Below are 11,431 nucleotides of genomic sequence, written 5' to 3'. Positions count from 1 at the left end.
TACTCCTGCATTCATAACCATCACCACCAAAAGTGAACTCTTCCCAAAGAACCTTTTATATGAGGTGAACAGTTAGTTTAGCTTAAGGAGATTATACCAGACCCGCATAATTGTTCCTTACTTAAGTAAACAATAAGTTCAGCTTTATTTCAGATATTGAGTGATGTTTTCCTCTTACTAATGACTTCTTTTAATGAACTGTGTGTGGAGTCATTTTATCTTATCCAGAGTGTAAGCTTCAATCTATACTTAGCACAGCTTCCATGAATCTTTTCCTTTCTTTCCCTCCTTAAAGAACTACTCAGTGAATTTCTTGATTTATGTGTCTTCTTTTATCTGGTAAGTAAAAAAGCTCTTTGTTGGTAACTAGAGTGGTCATTGTCTTTCTTTTAAAAGAAACACTATTGGCTGGGCCCAAACATCCTGAGTCAGCCGTGCCAGAACAGGTAGGAGCCATGCAACCCCCAGCCCTGGCTAGTGCCGGCCGACCAGAGAGGCCTGAGAGCCACTGGGCCCACACACCCCAAGACAGCTGCAGTGGAACAGGCAGGCACCATGGAACCCCCACCCCAGGCCAGTCCCTTCCACCCAGAGAGACCTGAGGGCTGCTGGGCCCACATACCCCAAGTCAGCTGCACCAGAACAGGCAGGTGCCGTGGGACCCCCAGCCCAACCCAGTCCCTGCTGCCCAGAGAGGCCTGAGAGCCACCAGGCGAACATGCCCTGAGACAGCCATGCTGGAACAGGCAGGCACTGTGAGATCCCCAGGCCAGGCCAGTCCCTGCTGCCCAGAGAGGCCCGAGAGCTGTCGGGCCCACATGCCCCAAGTCAGCCATGCTGGAATAGGCAGGCACTGCAGGACCCCCAGCCCAGGCTAGTCCCTACTGCTCAGAATTGGCAGTCCCTTCAGGATCCAGGCCAGACCTCAGGGTGGAACGAATAGACAGTGATATCCCCTGCCACAATGACTAAACACGAAAGGAAAGATACAGAAATATGAAAAATCAAGAAAGTACATCACCGCCAAAGGAAAATAATGACTCTTAAGCTCTAGATCCTATAGAACAGGAAGTCCTTGAAATGACTGACAAGGAATTTCAAGCAACAATTCTAAGGAAAGTAAATGAGATACAAGAAAACTCAGTTATACAACACAATGAAGTGAGAAAAAATATGCAGGACCAGAAAGAAGAAATGTACAAAGAAATCAATACCCTGAAAAAGAATGTAGCAGAGCTTGTGGAGCTGAGGGATTCATTCAATGAAAGAAAAAACACAACAGAGAGTCTAACCAGCAGGCTAGAAAAAGCAGAAGAGAGAATTTCTGACCTTGAAGACAGGCTATTTGAATTAACACAGGCAGACCAGAAAAAAGAATTTAAAAAACTGAAGAAAATCTAAGAGAAAACCTTAAGTGCTCCAATATCCAAATCATGGGTATTCCAGAAGGGGAGGAAAAAGGAAAAGGCATTGAAAACATATTCAATGAAATAATGGCAGAAAACTTCCCAGGTACAGGGAAAGTCACAGATTTTCATATTCAGGAGGCCCAGAGATCCCCAAACATATTCAATCCAGAAAGGTCCTCTCTAAGACATGTTATGGTCAGACTGGCAAAACTCAAAGACAAAGAGTGAATCTTAAAAGCTGCAAGAGAGAAGTGTCAAGTCACATATAAGGGAGCCCCAATCAGACTAACATCAGACTTTTCATCAGAATCCCTAAAAGCCAGAAAAGAATGGGATGATATATTTAAAATACTAAAGGACAAAAATTGCCAGCCAAGAATACTTTACCCAGCAAGGCTATCTTTCTGAAATGAAGGACAAATAGTATATTTCTCAGACAAACAAAACCTGCAGGAGTTTACTACCACACAGCCAGCCTTACAAGAAATTCTCAAGGGAGTACTGAGTTTGATACCTGGAAAACAACCATCACTGCCATGAATACTCAAGAAAGAACAAAACCTACCAGTAAAACTAAAATTCTAACAATAAAGAGAAAAAAAGTTTATATACCCCAAGAAAGCAACAAACACAGAAGACATACAGAAAATCAGAAAAAAAGGAACCAAAGATATTTAAGATGTTTAAACAAAAATCAATAAAATGCTAGGACTAAATCAACACCTTTCAATAATAACTCTAAATGTAAAAGGATTAAATTCCCCTCTCAAAAGACACAGACTGAATGACTGGATTAAAAAGAAGGACCCAACAATATGCTGACTTCAAGAGAGACTCACCTCACCTGTAAAGACACACATAGACTAAGAGTGAAAGGATGGAAAAAGATATACCATGCAAATAGAAATGAAAAACAAGCTGGAGTAGCTACTCTCATCTCATATAAAAAAGATTTTAAAGCAAAAACCATAAAAAGAGATAAAGAAGGCCACTATATAATGATAAAAGGATCTATATATCAAGAAGACATAACAATCATTAATATATATGCACCCAAAGTTGGAGCAGCCAGGTTTATAAAGCAAACACTATTAGATCTAAAGAATGAGATAGACACTAACACTATAATAGCAGGGGACCTGAACACCCCACTCTCAATATTAGACAGATCATCTAGGAAAAAAAATCAATAGAGAAACACAAGATCTAAACAACACCTTAGTCCAGTTGGACTTGGCAGATATGTACAGAACATTCCATCCCACAACCTCAGAATATTCATTCTTCTCATCAGCACATAGAACATTCTCCAGGATAGACAAGATATTAGGTCACAAAGCAAGTCTCAACAAATTTTTAAAAATTGGAATTATTCCATGTATTTTTTCAGATCACAATGGATTAAAATTAGATATCAATAACAAATGAAACTCTGGAAACTATACAAACACGTGGAAATTACAAAACATTCTACCTAATGGTATATGGATCCAAGAAGAAATTAAACAGGAAATCAAAAAATGTCTGGAAACTAATGAAAATAATGACACATCATACCATAACCTGTGGGACACTGCAAAAGCAGTATGAAGGGGGGAAATTTATCACATTAAATACTTACTTCAGAAGAATGGAAAGATGGCAAATAAACAACCCAACACTTCACCTTAAAGAACTAGAAAAACAAGAACAATCCAAACCCAAAGTTAGTAGATGGAAAGAAATAATTAAGATCAGAGCAAAACTGAATGAAATAGAAACCCCAAAAATGATACAAAAGATCAATGAAACAAAAAGTTGTTTTTTTTTTGAAAAGATAAATAAAATTGACAAACCTTTAGCAAGGCTAACGAGGAAAAGAAGCAAGAAGACCCAAATAACAAAAATTATAAATGAAAAAGTTGATATTACAACTGATACCTCAGAAATACAAGGAATCATTACAGACTACTATAAACAACTATATGCCAACAAATTTGAAGATCTGGAGGAAATGCATAAATATCTGGACACATTCAAACTACCAGAACTGAGCCAAGAAAATATAGAAAATCTGAACAGACCAATAACAATAAAAGAGATTGAAGCTGTTATCAGAAGGCTCCTGTAGAGCTAGGACTTGGTCTCACAGACCCCTCAAGCCCATTGTCCAGACTGGGTCACAAACACTTCACATTCAGGTCTACGAGCTAGGTAATAGGAAAAGGTTCTGGTAGCCATGGTTGAAGAAATAATAGGCTTTATTCAGAGCTAGGAGCAGCCACGCTAGTGGCTTCCTGGAGCGTCTCGTTAGTCCTTTATACTCAAGTCCATAATCCAAAACACCTGGGTGCACATGTGCAATCACACCAAACAATAACAAGGAACACCCATGCGCACACGCATACCCACAATCAGACTCTCAGCAAGATTCCGAATATCCGAGGGGCCCTGATCATTTTCTATATTTTCCCAACAGCTCCCAGCAAAGAAAAGCCCAGGACTGGATGGGTTCACTGCAGAGTTCTACCAAACCTTCAAAGAGGAATTGATACCAATTCTCTACAAACTGTTCCAAAAGATTGAAACAAAGGCCATTCTCCCAAATTCATTGTATGAGGCAAACATCACCCTCATACCAAAACCAGACAAAGATACATCAAAAATAGAAAACTACAGGCCAATATCCTTGATGAATATAGATGCAAAAATCCTCAATAAAATACCAGTTAACAGAATGCAGCAACACACACACAAAATTATCCACCATGATCAAGTGGGATTCATCCCAGGGAAGCAAGGTTGGTTCACCATACACAAATCAATAAATGTGATACACCACATCAATAAAAGCAAAGACAAAAAGTGTATGATCTTCTCTATAGACACTGAAAAAGCATTTGACAAAATTCAACATTCATTCATGATAAAGACTTGCTACATGCTTGGTATAGATGGAAAGTATCTCAACACAATTAAAGCCATATATGATAAGCCCACTGCCAATATCATCCTGAATGGGGAAAAGCTTTCAGGAACAGGAACTAGACAAGGATGCCCACTCTCACCACTCCTATTCAACATAGTGTTGGAAGTACTAGCCAGAGCAATCAGAGAAGAGAAGGAAATAAAGGGCACCAATGGAGTAGAATAGGGAACCTAAAAATCAATCCACACACCTACAGCCATCTGATCTTTGACAAAGGCACGAAACCTATACACAGGGGAAGAGACTGCCTCTTCAGCAAATGGTGCTGGGAAAACTGGACATTCATATGTAAGAGAATGAAACTAGACCCATACCTCTCACCATATAACTAAATTAACTCAAAATGGATTAATGAATTAAATATACATCCTGAAGCAATAAAACTCCTTAAAGAAAACATAGGAGAAACACTCCAGGAAGTAGGAGTGGGTACAGACTTCATGAATATGACTGCCAAAGCACAGGCAACCAAAGGAAAAATAAACAAATGGGATTATATCAAACTAAAAAGCTTCTGCACAGCAAAAGAAACAATCAACAGAGTGAAAAGACAACCAACAGAGTGGGAGAAAATATTTGCAAAATATACATCTGACAAAGGATTAATATCCAGAATAGACAATGAACTCAAACAACTTTACAGCAAAAAACCAAATAACCCAATTAAAAAATGGGCAAAGGAGCTGAATAGGAATTTCTCAAAGGAAGATATACAAATGGCCAACAGACACATGAAAAAATGCTCAACATCACTCAACATTCGGGAAATGCAAATCAAAATGACCCTGAGATACCATCTCACCCCAGTTAGGATGGCTAACATCCAAAAGACTGAATGATAAATGCTGGCGAGGTTGCGGAGAAAAAGGAACTCTCATATATTGCTGGTGGGACTGCAAAATGGTGCAGCCTCTATGGAAAATGGTATGGAGGTTCCTCAAACAATTGCAGATAGATCTACCATATGACCCAGCTGTCCCACTGCTGGGAATATACCCAGAGGAATGGAAATCATCAAGTCGAAGGTATACCTGTTCCCCAATGTTCATTGCAGCACTCTTTACAATAGCCAAGAGTTGGAACCAGCCCAAATGTCCATCATCAAATAAACGGATAAGGAAACTGTGGTACATCTACACAATGGAATACTACTCAGCTATAAAAACGAATGAAATACTGCCATTTGCAACAACATGGATGGACCTTGAGAGAATTATATTAAGTGAAACAAGTCAGGCACAGAAAGAGAAATACCACATGTTCTCACTTATTTGTGGAAGCTAAAAATAAATAAATAAATAAATATACAAACAAATAAAGGGTGTGGGGGGGAAGAAGACACAACAACCACAACAATTCCTTGAACTTGTTAAGACAAGTAAACAGATATGATGTAGTGGAGTGGGGGAGGGGAAAGAGGGAGGGGGGGAGAGAAACAGGTAAAGAGACACAAAAATCAACTACAATGCATATTGATAAGTTAAAAAAAAAACAAATAAAAGAAACACTATTGCCATAAACAATCATTTACATGTCTCTGTATGGCAAAGAAGAACTTCAGAGTGGAAAGAGCCTAGCTTTACTAGAAATTGCAAGATTGTTTTCTGAAAGGGTGTTCCCAATTTACAGCCACACCATTAGTAGGGTTGCTTTTACCAACACCTTGCATTGTTAAACTTTTAAAATTTTGCCAGTCTAATGAGTATGAAATAGTAGTTTAATGCTTTAACTTTTGTTCACCAATTACCCAAGTGCAATTCGTCTTCTTTGGCTATTTACTAGCAATTCAATTATTTTTCCTAGGTGACTTGCCAGTTCTTAAACCATTTTTTAATTGTATCATTTATCCTTTTCCTATAAATTTGTAAGTTTTTTATGCATTCTGGATATTAATTGTTTCTACATATACTAGAACTATTGTCATTTCTCTCAACTTTTTTTTTTTAAACTGACAATTTAAATTATTATATGATCCATTCTATTTGTGTTTATCTTTGTGATTTGTGATTTGGGGTCTTGTTAAGAAACTCTTCCTTATTTTAGAGCTATAAATGCATTCTTCTATTTTTTTACTACTAGTTTATCACACATTTAGGTTTTAAAAATCAATCTAGAGTTTATTTTTGAATAAGGTGTATTATTTTGGGGTCCAAATTCGTGTTTCATGTCAAAATACAATTTTTCCGTGAATGCTCATGGATGAGGCTTACAAAGTTGGTGCTGAATTGCAGGAGCATGTCACAGAAAGTCGTGTTGACAGAATTTGCTAATAGATCGAATTTAAAAATACTAAGCAATTAAGAAATAAAAGAAAACACTTTGGAGCTCATATCACTTCATATCTAAAATGGGCTATAACATGGTTATTTTAATAACGCAACCCCTGTTTATTATAATACTTCAATTCATGTAATGCATTATCATTTCCAAAGCACTTTTACAAGAACTAAAATTTTTTTTTTTATCGTCGAAACACAATTGATTATACATACTTGTGGGGGGAGTTGAATATCAATACTTGTGGGGGGGGAGTTGAATATCAATACTTGTGTACAATATGTATGGATGACTGGATAAAGAAAATGTGATGTGTATATACACAATGGAATATTTTTACAAGATTTATTGTGTTTCAAAACAAGGCTTACAGTGGTGATCGCCAAACCACGGGCCAGCAGCATCTGCATCACCTGGGAGCTTGTCAGAAGCATAGAATCGCAGGCTCCAATCCAGACCTGTAAAGACAGAATCTGAAGCTTCACAAAAATCCCCTGGGATTATTATGCACGCGAACGCTTGAGAATCACTAGGCTGGGGAATTTATTTTAAGAAGTTCCCAGGTGCTCTTAACAATGAGCCAGGCTTAGGGAGAACTAGCCTACAGCATCTTTCTTCCAGGAAATCCGAACATTTGGCATAGATCTTATTAAACTTAATCTTCAAAACAGCTTTTGCCCACTTCTTTCCCCTGTAGAAAATAAACAGGACACGTCTACATGAACACAAAAAGACTGGAGCGTGATGAGGATTCTGTGGTCAACTCTTGCACTCCACTAAGTCAGTTCTCGTGGTTGTGGTGGAGGGAACGACTTGTACTGGGCAAATAGATATGGAAGTCAGCTTCTTTGCCAGTTAACCCACACCTAAAATTTCCCAACTGTTTCAAAGTAGTTAGGATGCCTCATGATCCAATGGTTATAGGGTGGATTTTATTGATAAAATATTTGGGACTTACTACTACTACTAATAATAAATCTGTGAAATTTGCAAACTCTCTAAAGGACTAAAGATCCACCCCTCTAGGCAGAGGAAATTTTTCATGATTGCTCTCTCAGGCAGGTAAGACTTTTGGTTGACATGTGCCGTGAGGTTGCACTAAATAGGAGAAAAGAAACAGCTAACGGGTACCCTTTTGTATGGGTTTGCTTGCTCATTTTACTTCAGATCAGTCCTGAACTCAATTCTCTATATTCTAGTGTATCACTCACTGTGTTGGCAAATCATTAATTAATTGAACTTGCGTAACTCCTTATTGCTAATTATTCTTTTGCTTAAAGAAGAGACCCATTAGATTCCCATCACTTCCAGGGCTGTTCATCAGAGAACACCTCATTTAACTAGTTTTCAGCTATTAGCGAGAACTGATTTGCTAAAATGATGAAGCTAATGATATATTGGGGTTGATGACTCACTATCCAGAGGAGATAGCCGTTGTTTGAAAATGAAGAAATGGAAATCCATTCTTTGGGCTGTCACTGCGCCTAATTAATACTTAGTGAAATGAACCTGAGGAAAGAGATGCCGAATGAAAACTTGCAGTGATGCAAAAACCAATATTAGATGATGAAAGAACCACCCTATTCTTATTTTTGCTTTTATGATTGACTAACAAACCCGAAATATTGGTCTATTTTCCCTGTATCTGAAGTGTTTCTTAGCACCTTTCTTAAGTGTCTGCCTAGTTTCTCTCATGTCCCACTACCATTTAATTTTTTCTCCCAGTTAAAGAAAAAGTTGTACTCAGGCAAGAAAGCAATTATTTGGTATTACCATTTTAAGTGCTGGTGCATCCACTTTGTTTTGGACGGAGGCGAGGAATGCCAGATTTACAGTTTTAAAATGAAAATAAAGTTTTTTGGGGACAGGAGCCTACAGACGTACCTACACAAGAAGAGTCCAAAAATATTGTTACGAATTGACCTGTGCCTTGGCTGCATAGAAAACACTTTCTTCCTTCCCTGATTATATAAATATTGGTAGGAAATGAAGTGGGTGAATGCATGATTTAATTTGATGATGAGACATCATTTGGTAATTAAAAATGTATTCTTATTACTGTAATTGGCATAAATTGATCCTATTCTATATCACCTCAGAGATTGTAATAGGATAGGAAACAACGAATACTTACACAATGTGTCGCATATCCTGGGAAAAGTGTGGCCATGAACTTCTGACGTCTTTTACTGGATTATTTTTCACTCCTCATTTTAAATAGTTTGAAAAAAGATTTATAAGGTAAAAAGTAAAATAGCCCCTCCAACCCTTATTATCTCGTCATGGCAGAGATACTTTAGATTCCTCTGGATCAGCGATGATTCACAAGCATCTCATGGCAACACAAATTATTAGTGAGTGGAGAAGCTTAGCCTTTGGCCTGCATGATGTACAGTTATATCTAAAGTCACTAGACCACTTAGTGGCACTCAGGTGCCATAGAGTAAAACAACACTAGGCATTTGTACCTGCAGCCGTACAGCTTCTGGGATTGGTGCAAAATTCTTCTCTCATATCTACACTTGAGATTGTGACCTTGGTTCCTCTTCCTAGAGACTGGTCATTTCAAGATGGACCCAGCATAGACTCCTGAGTCTGATTTTGTAACAGTCAGGGGCAAGGGTTGACTGAGTTATGTTTTAGGAAAATATTTCCCAAGTAGGGTTCTCAGGCCTCCTGCATCACAGTCTCCAGAATCTTGGAAATGAAGAATATAACAAATTCCCACATGACACTGATACACGTTAAATTTTGAGGAGCACTGCTTCAGGAAATAAAGAGCATAGTCACAGTTCATCAGTGATCCAGGAGAAATGGCCACCCCCCACGAAGAAGGTTTGCAACGCATGGGCATTAGCTGCTCCTCTGATGAGCCCCAGATTCTAGTCACTGCCTCCTGGTGACCCCACGCTGTTCTTTCAGGGATTTCAGCAGGTATGGTATTTGAGGCTTAGATATTTGGCAAGTTCTTGGGACTGAATGTTTGTGTTTCCCCAAACTTTTTATGTTGAAGCCTTAATCCTCAATGTCATGGTATTAGTAGGTGGGACCTTTGGGAGCTAATTAGGTCATGAGAGTGGAGCCTCATATGTGGGATTAGTGCCCTTATAAGAAGAGACCTGAGAGATGATCTCGCTCTCTGCCAGGTGAGGATACAGTGAGAAGGCAGCCTCTGTAAATCAGAAAGAGAGCCCTCAGGGAACCCGACCAGGCTGGCACCCTGATCTCAGACTTCCAGCCTCCAGAACTGTGAGAGCTACATTTCTGTTGTTGAAACCATGCCGTCTACAGCATTTTGTTATAGCAGTCTGAACTGACGAAATCATAAGCAAGCAGCAAAACTGGGCTAACGTAAAAGGAAAATAAAAGTCCATGCTGTGTATGAATGCGTAGATATAGATAGATAAAGGCTGTCTGTCTGTCTATTTATCTGTCATCTACCTAATTTTTTTAGATGGAGATCTATCTTTGCCTTAAAAGTCTGAAAACCCAACTGTTTGGGTTAGTTTTAGTTTTTAAGGCAGCCTAAGGCTCAGTGTTTTATGATTCTCTTCACTTTTTCTCTTTAGTTTCAGAGCTAGAATTGTTCTAGTTTACTTCATTTTAAGATCTAAGAGGAAAAGCCGGTCTCTTCCCTGATCTACTTGGAACAACTGCCTGGAGCAGACAGAGTGCATCCCTTCTCTTTGGAGCAACTTTCTGCTTTTAGTAGAATCTTCTCTGTGTATCTATCTAGAATCAGCCATAAAATAAGAATTTGGACTAGATGAGACAGAACTAATATGTGAAGCAATCGCCTTGGCTGAATTTCTTTCTTCTTTTTTTTTCAGAATATTGAAAGAACTTTTTTAAAAATTGTAACATAGTTGATGTACATATTTGTGGGGTACAGAGTTGAATATCAATACCTGTGTGCAGTATGTGATGCTCAAATAAGGATAATTAGTACACTCAACATTATACAATGTAATCATTCTTTGTGGCCCTTTACCAATTCCTCCCTTACCTGCCTCCCCACCTCTGATAACCTCAGTTCTGTTCTCTCCTTTTGAAAGTTCAGTGTATCATTGTGATTGTTGTATCTTTCTTTTTTTATTTATTTGTTTATTTTTAGCCCCCACTTATGAGTGAGCACATCTGGTATTTCTCTCTGTGCCAGGCTTATTTCACTTAACATAGTTTTCTCTAAGTTCATCCATGTTGCTGCAATGGTGTCCTTGGCTGGTCCTTGGCTGAATTTCTGAACAGACTTTGGGTTTGGATTCTCATGTCTTCCTGTGATCATACCCATGTGACTGCCTTAGGCTGTCATGGGGTCAGTGACCCAACAGGAAGATTTCCAGGCATCTGGATTCTTTGTTATCATTTACATTGAATATCTTTAAACCTTTAGCCACCACAAGCATTACTAGGCCCATCAGTGGATGGATGCACCTGCCCAGTGTTACGTATACAAGCCAACGATGGCCTCTGTGCTTTGGTCCTTCGGTTGTTTATTTCTTTTTTTTTTTTTTTTTTTTTTAAATTTTATTTTGTCGATATACATTGTAGCTGATTAATGCTCCCCATCACCAAAACCTCCCTCCCTTCTCCCTCCCCCCCTCCCCCCCAACAATGTCCTTTCTGTTTGTTTGTTGTATCAACTTCAAATAATTGTGGTTGTTATATCTTCTTCCCCCCCCCGCCCCAGTTTGTGTGTGTGTGTGTGTATGTGTGTGTGTGAATTTATATATTAATGTTTAGCTCCCTCCAATAAGTGAGAACATGTGGTATTTCT

Source organism: Cynocephalus volans, chromosome 18 (assembly GCF_027409185.1).
Source record: "Cynocephalus volans isolate mCynVol1 chromosome 18, mCynVol1.pri, whole genome shotgun sequence".
Classification (NCBI taxonomy): domain Eukaryota; kingdom Metazoa; phylum Chordata; class Mammalia; order Dermoptera; family Cynocephalidae; genus Cynocephalus; species Cynocephalus volans.
The sequence above is the reverse complement of the archived record's forward strand: the minus strand, read 5'-3'. Positions refer to the sequence as shown.